Raw genomic sequence first — 15,682 nt, 5'->3', positions numbered from 1 at the left:
TGGGTTTAGGGCGGTACTTGGGAAAATCATAGCTGAATTGCTTTTAGCCTAATTGTTGTGATAAACTTATTAAATAGGTAAGTATCAACTCTATTTGATAAGTTTTATTTGAATGCACTCTGCGTTAGCGGAGTGCAGCCTAAAGAATGGAACTAAGCGATTTGCACTAACTTAAAAGTTAGTTTAATAAAGGGAAACTTTGCAATTAGTATTGATGTTTCCGAGAGCGTTCCAAATATCAAATACACAGTAAGCACAAGCGGGGGAACAATTAGAATGGCCTATACAAGTATGTGGGGTGTGTTTGGAGCAATGGTTATCGCTGAAATTGTCATTTACAAAAAGTATCCGCGCTCGATGAGGCTTAACTTTTTCGATCACCGAACTTTGTTTTGGTCACCAAATCGTCAATTTTAGTCCGATTTTGCTCATTTTTTGTGGGCAAGCTCCACTTGAGCCATAGTTGGGGATAGAATAAAAAAATCGGGCACAGCGAACCATTTTGGACACGTTTTTACCAATTTTCAAAAAAGTATCCGCGCTCGATGAGGCTTAACTTTTTCGATCACCGAACATGGTTTTGGTCACCAAATCGTCAATTTTAGTCCGATTTTGCTCATTTTTTGTGGGCAAGCTCCACTTGAGCCATAGTCGGGGATAGAATAAAAAAATCGGGCACAGCGAACCATTTTGGACACGTTTTTACCAATTTTCAAAAAAGTATCCGCGCTCGATGAGGCTTAACTTTTTCGATCACCGAACTTTGTTCTGGTCACCAAATCGTCAATTTTAGTCCGATTTTGCTCATTTTTTGTGGGCAAGCTCCACTTGAGCCATAGTCGGGGATAGAATAAAAAAATCGGGCACAGCGAACCATTTTGGACACGTTTTTACCAATTTTCAAAAAAGTATCCGCGCTCGATGAGGCTTAACTTTTTCGATCACCGAACTTTGTTTTGGTCACCAAATCGTCAATTTTAGTCCGATTTTGCTCATTTTTTGTGGGCAAGCTCCACTTGAGCCATAGTTGGGGATAGAATAAAAAAATCGGGCACAGCGAACCATTTTGGACACGTTTTTACCAATTTTCAAAAAAGTATCCGCGCTCGATGAGGCTTAACTTTTTCGATCACCGAACATGGTTTTGGTCACCAAATCGTCAATTTTAGTCCGATTTTGCTCATTTTTTGTGGGCAAGCTCCACTTGAGCCATAGTCGGGGATAGAATAAAAAAATCGGGCACAGCGAACCATTTTGGACACGTTTTTACCAATTTTCAAAAAAGTATCCGCGCTCGATGAGGCTTAACTTTTTCGATCACCGAACTTTGTTTTGGTCACCAAATCGTCAATTTTAGTCCGATTTTGCTCATTTTTTGTGGGCAAGCTCCACTTGAGCCATAGTCGGGGATAGAATAAAAAAATCGGGCACAGCGAACCATTTTGGACACGTTTTTACCAATTTTCAAAAAAGTATCCGCGCTCGATGAGGCTTAACTTTTTCGATCACCGAACTTTGTTTTGGTCACCAAATCGTCAATTTTAGTCCGATTTTGCTCATTTTTTGTGGGCAAGCTCCACTTGAGCCATAGTTGGGGATAGAATAAAAAAATCGGGCACAGCGAACCATTTTGGACACGTTTTTACCAATTTTCAAAAAAGTATCCGCGCTCGATGAGGCTTAACTTTTTCGATCACCGAACATGGTTTTGGTCACCAAATCGTCAATTTTAGTCCGATTTTGCTCATTTTTTGTGGGCAAGCTCCACTTGAGCCATAGTCGGGGATAGAATAAAAAAATCGGGCACAGCGAACCATTTTGGACACGTTTTTACCAATTTTCAAAAAAGTATCCGCGCTCGATGAGGCTTAACTTTTTCGATCACCGAACTTTGTTTTGGTCACCAAATCGTCAATTTTAGTCCGATTTTGCTCATTTTTTGTGGGCAAGCTCCACTTGAGCCATAGTCGGGGATAGAATAAAAAAATCGGGCACAGCGAACCATTTTGGACACGTTTTTACCAATTTTCAAAAAAGTATCCGCGCTCGATGAGGCTTAACTTTTTCGATCACCGAACATGGTTTTGGTCACCAAATCGTCAATTTTAGTCCGATTTTGCTCATTTTTTGTGGGCAAGCTCCACTTGAGCCATAGTCGGGGATAGAATAAAAAAATCGGGCACAGCGAACCATTTTGGACACGTTTTTACCAATTTTCAAAAAAGTATCCGCGCTCGATGAGGCTTAACTTTTTCGATCACCGAACTTTGTTTTGGTCACCAAATCGTCAATTTTAGTCCGATTTTGCTCATTTTTTGTGGGCAAGCTCCACTTGAGCCATAGTCGGGGATAGAATAAAAAAATCGGGCACAGCGAACCATTTTGGACACGTTTTTACCAATTTTCAAAAAAGTATCCGCGCTCGATGAGGCTTAACTTTTTCGATCACCGAACTTTGTTTTGGTCACCAAATCGTCAATTTTAGTCCGATTTTGCTCATTTTTTGTGGGCAAGCTCCACTTGAGCCATAGTTGGGGATAGAATAAAAAAATCGGGCACAGCGAACCATTTTGGACACGTTTTTACCAATTTTCAAAAAAGTATCCGCGCTCGATGAGGCTTAACTTTTTCGATCACCGAACATGGTTTTGGTCACCAAATCGTCAATTTTAGTCCGATTTTGCTCATTTTTTGTGGGCAAGCTCCACTTGAGCCATAGTCGGGGATAGAATAAAAAAATCGGGCACAGCGAACCATTTTGGACACGTTTTTACCAATTTTCAAAAAAGTATCCGCGCTCGATGAGGCTTAACTTTTTCGATCACCGAACTTTGTTTTGGTCACCAAATCGTCAATTTTAGTCCGATTTTGCTCATTTTTTGTGGGCAAGCTCCACTTGAGCCATAGTCGGGGATAGAATAAAAAAATCGGGCACAGCGAACCATTTTGGACACGTTTTTACCAATTTTCAAAAAAGTATCCGCGCTCGATGAGGCTTAACTTTTTCGATCACCGAACTTTGTTTTGGTCACCAAATCGTCAATTTTAGTCCGATTTTGCTCATTTTTTGTGGGCAAGCTCCACTTGAGCCATAGTTGGGGATAGAATAAAAAAATCGGGCACAGCGAACCATTTTGGACACGTTTTTACCAATTTTCAAAAAAGTATCCGCGCTCGATGAGGCTTAACTTTTTCGATCACCGAACATGGTTTTGGTCACCAAATCGTCAATTTTAGTCCGATTTTGCTCATTTTTTGTGGGCAAGCTCCACTTGAGCCATAGTCGGGGATAGAATAAAAAAATCGGGCACAGCGAACCATTTTGGACACGTTTTTACCAATTTTCAAAAAAGTATCCGCGCTCGATGAGGCTTAACTTTGTCGATCACCGAACTTTGTTTTGGTCACCAAATCGTCAATTTTAGTCCGATTTTGCTCATTTTTTGTGGGCAAGCTCCACTTGAGCCATAGTTGGGGATAGAATAAAAAAATCGGGCACAGCGAACCATTTTGGACACGTTTTTACCAATTTTCAAAAAAGTATCCGCGCTCGATGAGGCTTAACTTTTTCGATCACCGAACTTGGTTTTGGTCACCAAATCGTCAATTTTAGTCCGATTTTGCTCATTTTTTGTGGGCAAGCTCCACTTGAGCCATAGTCGGGGATAGAATAAAAAAATCGGGCACAGCGAACCATTTTGGACACGTTTTTACCAATTTTCAAAAAAGTATCCGCGCTCGATGAGGCTTAACTTTTTCGATCACCGAACTTTGTTTTGGTCACCAAATCGTCAATTTTAGTCCGATTTTGCTCATTTTTTGTGGGCAAGCTCCACTTGAGCCATAGTCGGGGATAGAATAAAAAAATCGGGCACAGCGAACCATTTTGGACACGTTTTTACCAATTTTCAAAAAAGTATCCGCGCTCGATGAGGCTTAACTTTTTCGATCACCGAACTTTGTTTTGGTCACCAAATCGTCAATTTTAGTCCGATTTTGCTCATTTTTTGTGGGCAAGCTCCACTTGAGCCATAGTTGGGGATAGAATAAAAAAATCGGGCACAGCGAACCATTTTGGACACGTTTTTACCAATTTTCAAAAAAGTATCCGCGCTCGATGAGGCTTAACTTTTTCGATCACCGAACATGGTTTTGGTCACCAAATCGTCAATTTTAGTCCGATTTTGCTCATTTTTTGTGGGCAAGCTCCACTTGAGCCATAGTCGGGGATAGAATAAAAAAATCGGGCACAGCGAACCATTTTGGACACGTTTTTACCAATTTTCAAAAAAGTATCCGCGCTCGATGAGGCTTAACTTTTTCGATCACCGAGGCTTTTGGAGGCTCTAAAATGTGTAGATATCAAATATTATTATTCTGTGAGGCTTTAATACTCAAAAGAAAAAGCCTACAACACCTGGTGTTCCCAAGCGGTCACCCATCCAAGTACTAACCAGGCCCAATGTTGCTTAACTTCGGTGATCGGACGAGAACCGGTGCATTCAACATGGTATGGTCGTAGGCATTTGCGTAAGTGGGAGCGAATTTATATACAACAGCATTGTATTGTAGTCTTATATTCATATATAGGATTACTTTAACTGGCCGCCTTGCGGTTTGCAAAATAGTCACTTAATACATGCAAATTTAGCCACTGTTGTGTTATAATTTATGCAATTCGTAGCCATACAGTGTATCATGACCAACGCACAAACTTTTTGCTTCCAACCATCCACAATACAGTGGAACGGCCCCAAAACAAAGGAGAGATGAATTGGGTCCCAGGAACCTGCTCAACCGGACATTGAACCGGAAGCATGACTTCAGTGGGTTTAGGGCGGTACTTGGGAAAATCATAGCTGAATTGCTTTTAGCCTAATTGTTGTGATAAACTTATTAAATAGGTAAGTATCAACTCTATTTGATAAGTTTTATTTGAATGCACTCTGAGTTAGCGGAGTGCAGCCTAAAGAATGGAACTAAGCGATTTGCACTAACTTAAAAGTTAGTTTAATAAAGGGAAACTTTGCAATTAGTATTGATGTTTCCGAGAGCGTTCCAAATATCAAATACACAGTAAGCACAAGCGGGGGAACAATTAGAATGGCCTATACAAGTATGTGGGGTGTGTTTGGAGCAATGGTTATCGCTGAAATTGTCATTTACAAAAAGTATCCGCGCTCGATGAGGCTTAACTTTTTCGATCACCGAACTTTGTTTTGGTCACCAAATCGTCAATTTTAGTCCGATTTTGCTCATTTTTTGTGGGCAAGCTCCACTTGAGCCATAGTTGGGGATAGAATAAAAAAATCGGGCACAGCGAACCATTTTGGACACGTTTTTACCAATTTTCAAAAAAGTATCCGCGCTCGATGAGGCTTAACTTTTTCGATCACCGAACATGGTTTTGGTCACCAAATCGTCAATTTTAGTCCGATTTTGCTCATTTTTTGTGGGCAAGCTCCACTTGAGCCATAGTCGGGGATAGAATAAAAAAATCGGGCACAGCGAACCATTTTGGACACGTTTTTACCAATTTTCAAAAAAGTATCCGCGCTCGATGAGGCTTAACTTTTTCGATCACCGAACTTTGTTTTGGTCACCAAATCGTCAATTTTAGTCCGATTTTGCTCATTTTTTGTGGGCAAGCTCCACTTGAGCCATAGTTGGGGATAGAATAAAAAAATCGGGCACAGCGAACCATTTTGGACACGTTTTTACCAATTTTCAAAAAAGTATCCGCGCTCGATGAGGCTTAACTTTTTCGATCACCGAACTTTGTTTTGGTCACCAAATCGTCAATTTTAGTCCGATTTTGCTCATTTTTTGTGGGCAAGCTCCACTTGAGCCATAGTTGGGGATAGAATAAAAAAATCGGGCACAGCGAACCATTTTGGACACGTTTTTACCAATTTTCAAAAAAGTATCCGCGCTCGATGAGGCTTAACTTTTTCGATCACCGAACATGGTTTTGGTCACCAAATCGTCAATTTTAGTCCGATTTTGCTCATTTTTTGTGGGCAAGCTCCACTTGAGCCATAGTCGGGGATAGAATAAAAAAATCGGGCACAGCGAACCATTTTGGACACGTTTTTACCAATTTTCAAAAAAGTATCCGCGCTCGATGAGGCTTAACTTTTTCGATCACCGAGGCTTTTGGAGGCTCTAAAATGTGTAGATATCAAATATTATTATTCTGTGAGGCTTTAATACTCAAAAGAAAAAGCCTACAACACCTGGTGTTCCCAAGCGGTCACCCATCCAAGTACTAACCAGGCCCAATGTTGCTTAACTTCGGTGATCGGACGAGAACCGGTGCATTCAACATGGTATGGTCGTAGGCATTTGCGTAAGTGGGAGCGAATTTATATACAACAGCATTGTATTGTAGTCTTATATTCATATATAGGATTACTTTAACTGGCCGCCTTGCGGTTTGCAAAATAGTCACTTAATACATGCAAATTTAGCCACTGTTGTGTTATAATTTATGCAATTCGTAGCCATACAGTGTATCATGACCAACGCACAAACTTTTTGCTTCCAACCATCCACAATACAGTGGAACGGCCCCAAAACAAAGGAGAGATGAATTGGGTCCCAGGAACCTGCTCAACCGGACATTGAACCGGAAGCATGACTTCAGTGGGTTTAGGGCGGTACTTGGGAAAATCATAGCTGAATTGCTTTTAGCCTAATTGTTGTGATAAACTTATTAAATAGGTAAGTATCAACTCTATTTGATAAGTTTTATTTGAATGCACTCTGAGTTAGCGGAGTGCAGCCTAAAGAATGGAACTAAGCGATTTGCACTAACTTAAAAGTTAGTTTAATAAAGGGAAACTTTGCAATTAGTATTGATGTTTCCGAGAGCGTTCCAAATATCAAATACACAGTAAGCACAAGCGGGGGAACAATTAGAATGGCCTATACAAGTATGTGGGGTGTGTTTGGAGCAATGGTTATCGCTGAAATTGTCATTTACAAAAAGTATCCGCGCTCGATGAGGCTTAACTTTTTCGATCACCGAACTTTGTTTTGGTCACCAAATCGTCAATTTTAGTCCGATTTTGCTCATTTTTTGTGGGCAAGCTCCACTTGAGCCATAGTTGGGGATAGAATAAAAAAATCGGGCACAGCGAACCATTTTGGACACGTTTTTACCAATTTTCAAAAAAGTATCCGCGCTCGATGAGGCTTAACTTTTTCGATCACCGAACATGGTTTTGGTCACCAAATCGTCAATTTTAGTCCGATTTTGCTCATTTTTTGTGGGCAAGCTCCACTTGAGCCATAGTCGGGGATAGAATAAAAAAATCGGGCACAGCGAACCATTTTGGACACGTTTTTACCAATTTTCAAAAAAGTATCCGCGCTCGATGAGGCTTAACTTTTTCGATCACCGAACTTTGTTTTGGTCACCAAATCGTCAATTTTAGTCCGATTTTGCTCATTTTTTGTGGGCAAGCTCCACTTGAGCCATAGTTGGGGATAGAATAAAAAAATCGGGCACAGCGAACCATTTTGGACACGTTTTTACCAATTTTCAAAAAAGTATCCGCGCTCGATGAGGCTTAACTTTTTCGATCACCGAACATGGTTTTGGTCACCAAATCGTCAATTTTAGTCCGATTTTGCTCATTTTTTGTGGGCAAGCTCCACTTGAGCCATAGTCGGGGATAGAATAAAAAAATCGGGCACAGCGAACCATTTTGGACACGTTTTTACCAATTTTCAAAAAAGTATCCGCGCTCGATGAGGCTTAACTTTTTCGATCACCGAGGCTTTTGGAGGCTCTAAAATGTGTAGATATCAAATATTATTATTCTGTGAGGCTTTAATACTCAAAAGAAAAAGCCTACAACACCTGGTGTTCCCAAGCGGTCACCCATCCAAGTACTAACCAGGCCCAATGTTGCTTAACTTCGGTGATCGGACGAGAACCGGTGCATTCAACATGGTATGGTCGTAGGCATTTGCGTAAGTGGGAGCGAATTTATATACAACAGCATTGTATTGTAGTCTTATATTCATATATAGGATTACTTTAACTGGCCGCCTTGCGGTTTGCAAAATAGTCACTTAATACATGCAAATTTAGCCACTGTTGTGTTATAATTTATGCAATTCGTAGCCATACAGTGTATCATGACCAACGCACAAACTTTTTGCTTCCAACCATCCACAATACAGTGGAACGGCCCCAAAACAAAGGAGAGATGAATTGGGTCCCAGGAACCTGCTCAACCGGACATTGAACCGGAAGCATGACTTCAGTGGGTTTAGGCCGGTACTTGGGAAAATCATAGCTGAATTGCTTTTAGCCTAATTGTTGTGATAAACTTATTAAATAGGTAAGTATCAACTCTATTTGATAAGTTTTATTTGAATGCACTCTGCGTTAGCCGAGTGCAGCCTAAAGAATGGAACTAAGCGATTTGCACTAACTTAAAAGTTAGTTTAATAAAGGGAAACTTTGCAATTAGTATTGATGTTTCCGAGAGCGTTCCAAATATCAAATACACAGTAAGCACAAGCGGGGGAACAATTAGAATGGCCTATACAAGTATGTGGGGTGTGTTTGGAGCAATGGTTATCGCTGAAATTGTCATTTACAAAAAGTATCCGCGCTCGATGAGGCTTAACTTTTTCGATCACCGAACTTTGTTTTGGTCACCAAATCGTCAATTTTAGTCCGATTTTGCTCATTTTTTGTGGGCAAGCTCCACTTGAGCCATAGTTGGGGATAGAATAAAAAAATCGGGCACAGCGAACCATTTTGGACACGTTTTTACCAATTTTCAAAAAAGTATCCGCGCTCGATGAGGCTTAACTTTTTCGATCACCGAACATGGTTTTGGTCACCAAATCGTCAATTTTAGTCCGATTTTGCTCATTTTTTGTGGGCAAGCTCCACTTGAGCCATAGTCGGGGATAGAATAAAAAAATCGGGCACAGCGAACCATTTTGGACACGTTTTTACCAATTTTCAAAAAAGTATCCGCGCTCGATGAGGCTTAACTTTTTCGATCACCGAACTTTGTTTTGGTCACCAAATCGTCAATTTTAGTCCGATTTTGCTCATTTTTTGTGGGCAAGCTCCACTTGAGCCATAGTTGGGGATAGAATAAAAAAATCGGGCACAGCGAACCATTTTGGACACGTTTTTACCAATTTTCAAAAAAGTATCCGCGCTCGATGAGGCTTAACTTTTTCGATCACCGAACATGGTTTTGGTCACCAAATCGTCAATTTTAGTCCGATTTTGCTCATTTTTTGTGGGCAAGCTCCACTTGAGCCATAGTCGGGGATAGAATAAAAAAATCGGGCACAGCGAACCATTTTGGACACGTTTTTACCAATTTTCAAAAAAGTATCCGCGCTCGATGAGGCTTAACTTTTTCGATCACCGAACTTTGTTTTGGTCACCAAATCGTCAATTTTAGTCCGATTTTGCTCATTTTTTGTGGGCAAGCTCCACTTGAGCCATAGTTGGGGATAGAATAAAAAAATCGGGCACAGCGAACCATTTTGGACACGTTTTTACCAATTTTCAAAAAAGTATCCGCGCTCGATGAGGCTTAACTTTTTCGATCACCGAACATGGTTTTGGTCACCAAATCGTCAATTTTAGTCCGATTTTGCTCATTTTTTGTGGGCAAGCTCCACTTGAGCCATAGTCGGGGATAGAATAAAAAAATCGGGCACAGCGAACCATTTTGGACACGTTTTTACCAATTTTCAAAAAAGTATCCGCGCTCGATGAGGCTTAACTTTTTCGATCACCGAACTTTGTTTTGGTCACCAAATCGTCAATTTTAGTCCGATTTTGCTCATTTTTTGTGGGCAAGCTCCACTTGAGCCATAGTTGGGGATAGAATAAAAAAATCGGGCACAGCGAACCATTTTGGACACGTTTTTACCAATTTTCAAAAAAGTATCCGCGCTCGATGAGGCTTAACTTTTTCGATCACCGAACATGGTTTTGGTCACCAAATCGTCAATTTTAGTCCGATTTTGCTCATTTTTTGTGGGCAAGCTCCACTTGAGCCATAGTCGGGGATAGAATAAAAAAATCGGGCACAGCGAACCATTTTGGACACGTTTTTACCAATTTTCAAAAAAGTATCCGCGCTCGATGAGGCTTAACTTTTTCGATCACCGAACTTTGTTTTGGTCACCAAATCGTCAATTTTAGTCCGATTTTGCTCATTTTTTGTGGGCAAGCTCCACTTGAGCCATAGTTGGGGATAGAATAAAAAAATCGGGCACAGCGAACCATTTTGGACACGTTTTTACCAATTTTCAAAAAAGTATCCGCGCTCGATGAGGCTTAACTTTTTCGATCACCGAACATGGTTTTGGTCACCAAATCGTCAATTTTAGTCCGATTTTGCTCATTTTTTGTGGGCAAGCTCCACTTGAGCCATAGTCGGGGATAGAATAAAAAAATCGGGCACAGCGAACCATTTTGGACACGTTTTTACCAATTTTCAAAAAAGTATCCGCGCTCGATGAGGCTTAACTTTTTCGATCACCGAGGCTTTTGGAGGCTCTAAAATGTGTAGATATCAAATATTATTATTCTGTGAGGCTTTAATACTCAAAAGAAAAAGCCTACAACACCTGGTGTTCCCAAGCGGTCACCCATCCAAGTACTAACCAGGCCCAATGTTGCTTAACTTCGGTGATCGGACGAGAACCGGTGCATTCAACATGGTATGGTCGTAGGCATTTGCGTAAGTGGGAGCGAATTTATATACAACAGCATTGTATTGTAGTCTTATATTCATATATAGGATTACTTTAACTGGCCGCCTTGCGGTTTGCAAAATAGTCACTTAATACATGCAAATTTAGCCACTGTTGTGTTATAATTTATGCAATTCGTAGCCATACAGTGTATCATGACCAACGCACAAACTTTTTGCTTCCAACCATCCACAATACAGTGGAACGGCCCCAAAACAAAGGAGAGATGAATTGGGTCCCAGGAACCTGCTCAACCGGACATTGAACCGGAAGCATGACTTCAGTGGGTTTAGGGCGGTACTTGGGAAAATCATAGCTGAATTGCTTTTAGCCTAATTGTTGTGATAAACTTATTAAATAGGTAAGTATCAACTCTATTTGATAAGTTTTATTTGAATGCACTCTGAGTTAGCGGAGTGCAGCCTAAAGAATGGAACTAAGCGATTTGCACTAACTTAAAAGTTAGTTTAATAAAGGGAAACTTTGCAATTAGTATTGATGTTTCCGAGAGCGTTCCAAATATCAAATACACAGTAAGCACAAGCGGGGGAACAATTAGAATGGCCTATACAAGTATGTGGGGTGTGTTTGGAGCAATGGTTATCGCTGAAATTGTCATTTACAAAAAGTATCCGCGCTCGATGAGGCTTAACTTTTTCGATCACCGAACTTTGTTTTGGTCACCAAATCGTCAATTTTAGTCCGATTTTGCTCATTTTTTGTGGGCAAGCTCCACTTGAGCCATAGTTGGGGATAGAATAAAAAAATCGGGCACAGCGAACCATTTTGGACACGTTTTTACCAATTTTCAAAAAAGTATCCGCGCTCGATGAGGCTTAACTTTTTCGATCACCGAACATGGTTTTGGTCACCAAATCGTCAATTTTAGTCCGATTTTGCTCATTTTTTGTGGGCAAGCTCCACTTGAGCCATAGTCGGGGATAGAATAAAAAAATCGGGCACAGCGAACCATTTTGGACACGTTTTTACCAATTTTCAAAAAAGTATCCGCGCTCGATGAGGCTTAACTTTTTCGATCACCGAACTTTGTTTTGGTCACCAAATCGTCAATTTTAGTCCGATTTTGCTCATTTTTTGTGGGCAAGCTCCACTTGAGCCATAGTTGGGGATAGAATAAAAAAATCGGGCACAGCGAACCATTTTGGACACGTTTTTACCAATTTTCAAAAAAGTATCCGCGCTCGATGAGGCTTAACTTTTTCGATCACCGAACATGGTTTTGGTCACCAAATCGTCAATTTTAGTCCGATTTTGCTCATTTTTTGTGGGCAAGCTCCACTTGAGCCATAGTCGGGGATAGAATAAAAAAATCGGGCACAGCGAACCATTTTGGACACGTTTTTACCAATTTTCAAAAAAGTATCCGCGCTCGATGAGGCTTAACTTTTTCGATCACCGAGGCTTTTGGAGGCTCTAAAATGTGTAGATATCAAATATTATTATTCTGTGAGGCTTTAATACTCAAAAGAAAAAGCCTACAACACCTGGTGTTCCCAAGCGGTCACCCATCCAAGTACTAACCAGGCCCAATGTTGCTTAACTTCGGTGATCGGACGAGAACCGGTGCATTCAACATGGTATGGTCGTAGGCATTTGCGTAAGTGGGAGCGAATTTATATACAACAGCATTGTATTGTAGTCTTATATTCATATATAGGATTACTTTAACTGGCCGCCTTGCGGTTTGCAAAATAGTCACTTAATACATGCAAATTTAGCCACTGTTGTGTTATAATTTATGCAATTCGTAGCCATACAGTGTATCATGACCAACGCACAAACTTTTTGCTTCCAACCATCCACAATACAGTGGAACGGCCCCAAAACAAAGGAGAGATGAATTGGGTCCCAGGAACCTGCTCAACCGGACATTGAACCGGAAGCATGACTTCAGTGGGTTTAGGGCGGTACTTGGGAAAATCATAGCTGAATTGCTTTTAGCCTAATTGTTGTGATAAACTTATTAAATAGGTAAGTATCAACTCTATTTGATAAGTTTTATTTGAATGCACTCTGCGTTAGCGGAGTGCAGCCTAAAGAATGGAACTAAGCGATTTGCACTAACTTAAAAGTTAGTTTAATAAAGGGAAACTTTGCAATTAGTATTGATGTTTCCGAGAGCGTTCCAAATATCAAATACACAGTAAGCACAAGCGGGGGAACAATTAGAATGGCCTATACAAGTATGTGGGGTGTGTTTGGAGCAATGGTTATCGCTGAAATTGTCATTTACAAAAAGTATCCGCGCTCGATGAGGCTTAACTTTTTCGATCACCGAACTTTGTTTTGGTCACCAAATCGTCAATTTTAGTCCGATTTTGCTCATTTTTTGTGGGCAAGCTCCACTTGAGCCATAGTTGGGGATAGAATAAAAAAATCGGGCACAGCGAACCATTTTGGACACGTTTTTACCAATTTTCAAAAAAGTATCCGCGCTCGATGAGGCTTAACTTTTTCGATCACCGAACATGGTTTTGGTCACCAAATCGTCAATTTTAGTCCGATTTTGCTCATTTTTTGTGGGCAAGCTCCACTTGAGCCATAGTCGGGGATAGAATAAAAAAATCGGGCACAGCGAACCATTTTGGACACGTTTTTACCAATTTTCAAAAAAGTATCCGCGCTCGATGAGGCTTAACTTTTTCGATCACCGAACTTTGTTTTGGTCACCAAATCGTCAATTTTAGTCCGATTTTGCTCATTTTTTGTGGGCAAGCTCCACTTGAGCCATAGTTGGGGATAGAATAAAAAAATCGGGCACAGCGAACCATTTTGGACACGTTTTTACCAATTTTCAAAAAAGTATCCGCGCTCGATGAGGCTTAACTTTTTCGATCACCGAACATGGTTTTGGTCACCAAATCGTCAATTTTAGTCCGATTTTGCTCATTTTTTGTGGGCAAGCTCCACTTGAGCCATAGTCGGGGATAGAATAAAAAAATCGGGCACAGCGAACCATTTTGGACACGTTTTTACCAATTTTCAAAAAAGTATCCGCGCTCGATGAGGCTTAACTTTTTCGATCACCGAACTTTGTTTTGGTCACCAAATCGTCAATTTTAGTCCGATTTTGCTCATTTTTTGTGGGCAAGCTCCACTTGAGCCATAGTTGGGGATAGAATAAAAAAATCGGGCACAGCGAACCATTTTGGACACGTTTTTACCAATTTTCAAAAAAGTATCCGCGCTCGATGAGGCTTAACTTTTTCGATCACCGAACATGGTTTTGGTCACCAAATCGTCAATTTTAGTCCGATTTTGCTCATTTTTTGTGGGCAAGCTCCACTTGAGCCATAGTCGGGGATAGAATAAAAAAATCGGGCACAGCGAACCATTTTGGACACGTTTTTACCAATTTTCAAAAAAGTATCCGCGCTCGATGAGGCTTAACTTTTTCGATCACCGAACTTTGTTTTGGTCACCAAATCGTCAATTTTAGTCCGATTTTGCTCATTTTTTGTGGGCAAGCTCCACTTGAGCCATAGTTGGGGATAGAATAAAAAAATCGGGCACAGCGAACCATTTTGGACACGTTTTTACCAATTTTCAAAAAAGTATCCGCGCTCGATGAGGCTTAACTTTTTCGATCACCGAACATGGTTTTGGTCACCAAATCGTCAATTTTAGTCCGATTTTGCTCATTTTTTGTGGGCAAGCTCCACTTGAGCCATAGTCGGGGATAGAATAAAAAAATCGGGCACAGCGAACCATTTTGGACACGTTTTTACCGATTTTCAAAAAAGTATCCGCGCTCGATGAGGCTTAACTTTTTCGATCACCGAGGCTTTTGGAGGCTCTAAAATGTGTAGATATCAAATATTATTATTCTGTGAGGCTTTAATACTCAAAAGAAAAAGCCTACAACACCTGGTGTTCCCAAGCGGTCACCCATCCAAGTACTAACCAGGCCCAATGTTGCTTAACTTCGGTGATCGGACGAGAACCGGTGCATTCAACATGGTATGGTCGTAGGCATTTGCGTAAGTGGGAGCGAATTTATATACAACAGCATTGTATTGTAGTCTTATATTCATATATAGGATCTTTAACTGGCCGCCTTGCGGTTTGCAAAATAGTCACTTAATACATGCAAATTTAGCCACTGTTGTGTTATAATTTATGCAATTCGTAGCCATACAGTGTATCATGACCAACGCACAAACTTTTTGCTTCCAACCATCCACAATACAGTGGAACGGCCCCAAAACAAAGGAGAGATGAATTGGGTCCCAGGAACCTGCTCAACCGGACATTGAACCGGAAGCATGACTTCAGTGGGTTTAGGGCGGTACTTGGGAAAATCATAGCTGAATTGCTTTTAGCCTAATTGTTGTGATAAACTTATTAAATAGGTAAGTATCAACTCTATTTGATAAGTTTTATTTGAATGCACTCTGCGTTAGCGGAGTGCAGCCTAAAGAATGGAACTAAGCGATTTGCACTAACTTAAAAGTTAGTTTAATAAAGGGAAACTTTGCAATTAGTATTGATGTTTCCGAGAGCGTTCCAAATATCAAATACACAGTAAGCACAAGCGGGGGAACAATTAGAATGGCCTATACAAGTATGTGGGGTGTGTTTGGAGCAATGGTTATCGCTGAAATTGTCATTTACAAAAAGTATCCGCGCTCGATGAGGCTTAACTTTTTCGATCACCGAACTTTGTTTTGGTCACCAAATCGTCAATTTTAGTCCGATTTTGCTCATTTTTTGTGGGCAAGCTCCACTTGAGCCATAGTTGGGGATAGAATAAAAAAATCGGGCACAGCGAACCATTTTGGACACGTTTTTACCAATTTTCAAAAAAGTATCCGCGCTCGATGAGGCTTAACTTTTTCGATCACCGAACATGGTTTTGGTCACCAAATCGTCAATTTTAGTCCGATTTTGCTCATTTTTTGTGGGCAAG

General features: G+C 40.6%; 1 protein-coding gene and 6 non-coding genes across 7 annotated transcripts in view; 1 reads left to right on the top strand and 6 right to left on the bottom strand.

Moving 5' to 3' along the window:
• LOC142345923 (ATP-dependent RNA helicase DHX8-like) overlaps window positions 1–15,682 on the top strand; it is a 468,212-nt gene that overhangs the window by 85,503 nt on the left and 367,027 nt on the right. The gene's annotated exons all lie outside the window — the stretch shown is intronic.
• Window positions 4,406–4,524, bottom strand: LOC142347431 (5S ribosomal RNA). The gene has a single exon (XR_012760424.1). It is a non-coding gene; the product is annotated as a 5S ribosomal RNA (ribosomal RNA).
• LOC142347430 (5S ribosomal RNA) lies at window positions 6,225–6,343 on the bottom strand. The gene has a single exon (XR_012760423.1). It is a non-coding gene; the product is annotated as a 5S ribosomal RNA (ribosomal RNA).
• On the bottom strand, window positions 7,856–7,974 carry LOC142347429 (5S ribosomal RNA). The gene has a single exon (XR_012760422.1). It is a non-coding gene; the product is annotated as a 5S ribosomal RNA (ribosomal RNA).
• On the bottom strand, window positions 10,615–10,733 carry LOC142347427 (5S ribosomal RNA). Its single transcript, XR_012760420.1, has one exon. It is a non-coding gene; the product is annotated as a 5S ribosomal RNA (ribosomal RNA).
• On the bottom strand, window positions 12,246–12,364 carry LOC142347426 (5S ribosomal RNA). The gene has a single exon (XR_012760419.1). It is a non-coding gene; the product is annotated as a 5S ribosomal RNA (ribosomal RNA).
• LOC142347425 (5S ribosomal RNA) lies at window positions 14,629–14,747 on the bottom strand. The gene has a single exon (XR_012760418.1). It is a non-coding gene; the product is annotated as a 5S ribosomal RNA (ribosomal RNA).

The sequence above is a fragment of the Convolutriloba macropyga genome, chromosome 9 (genome assembly GCF_964194025.1).
Source record: "Convolutriloba macropyga chromosome 9, txConMacr16.3, whole genome shotgun sequence".
Classification (NCBI taxonomy): domain Eukaryota; kingdom Metazoa; phylum Xenacoelomorpha; order Acoela; family Convolutidae; genus Convolutriloba; species Convolutriloba macropyga.
Note: the sequence above shows the minus strand (reverse complement) of the source record. Positions and strands in the feature narration are given on the sequence as shown.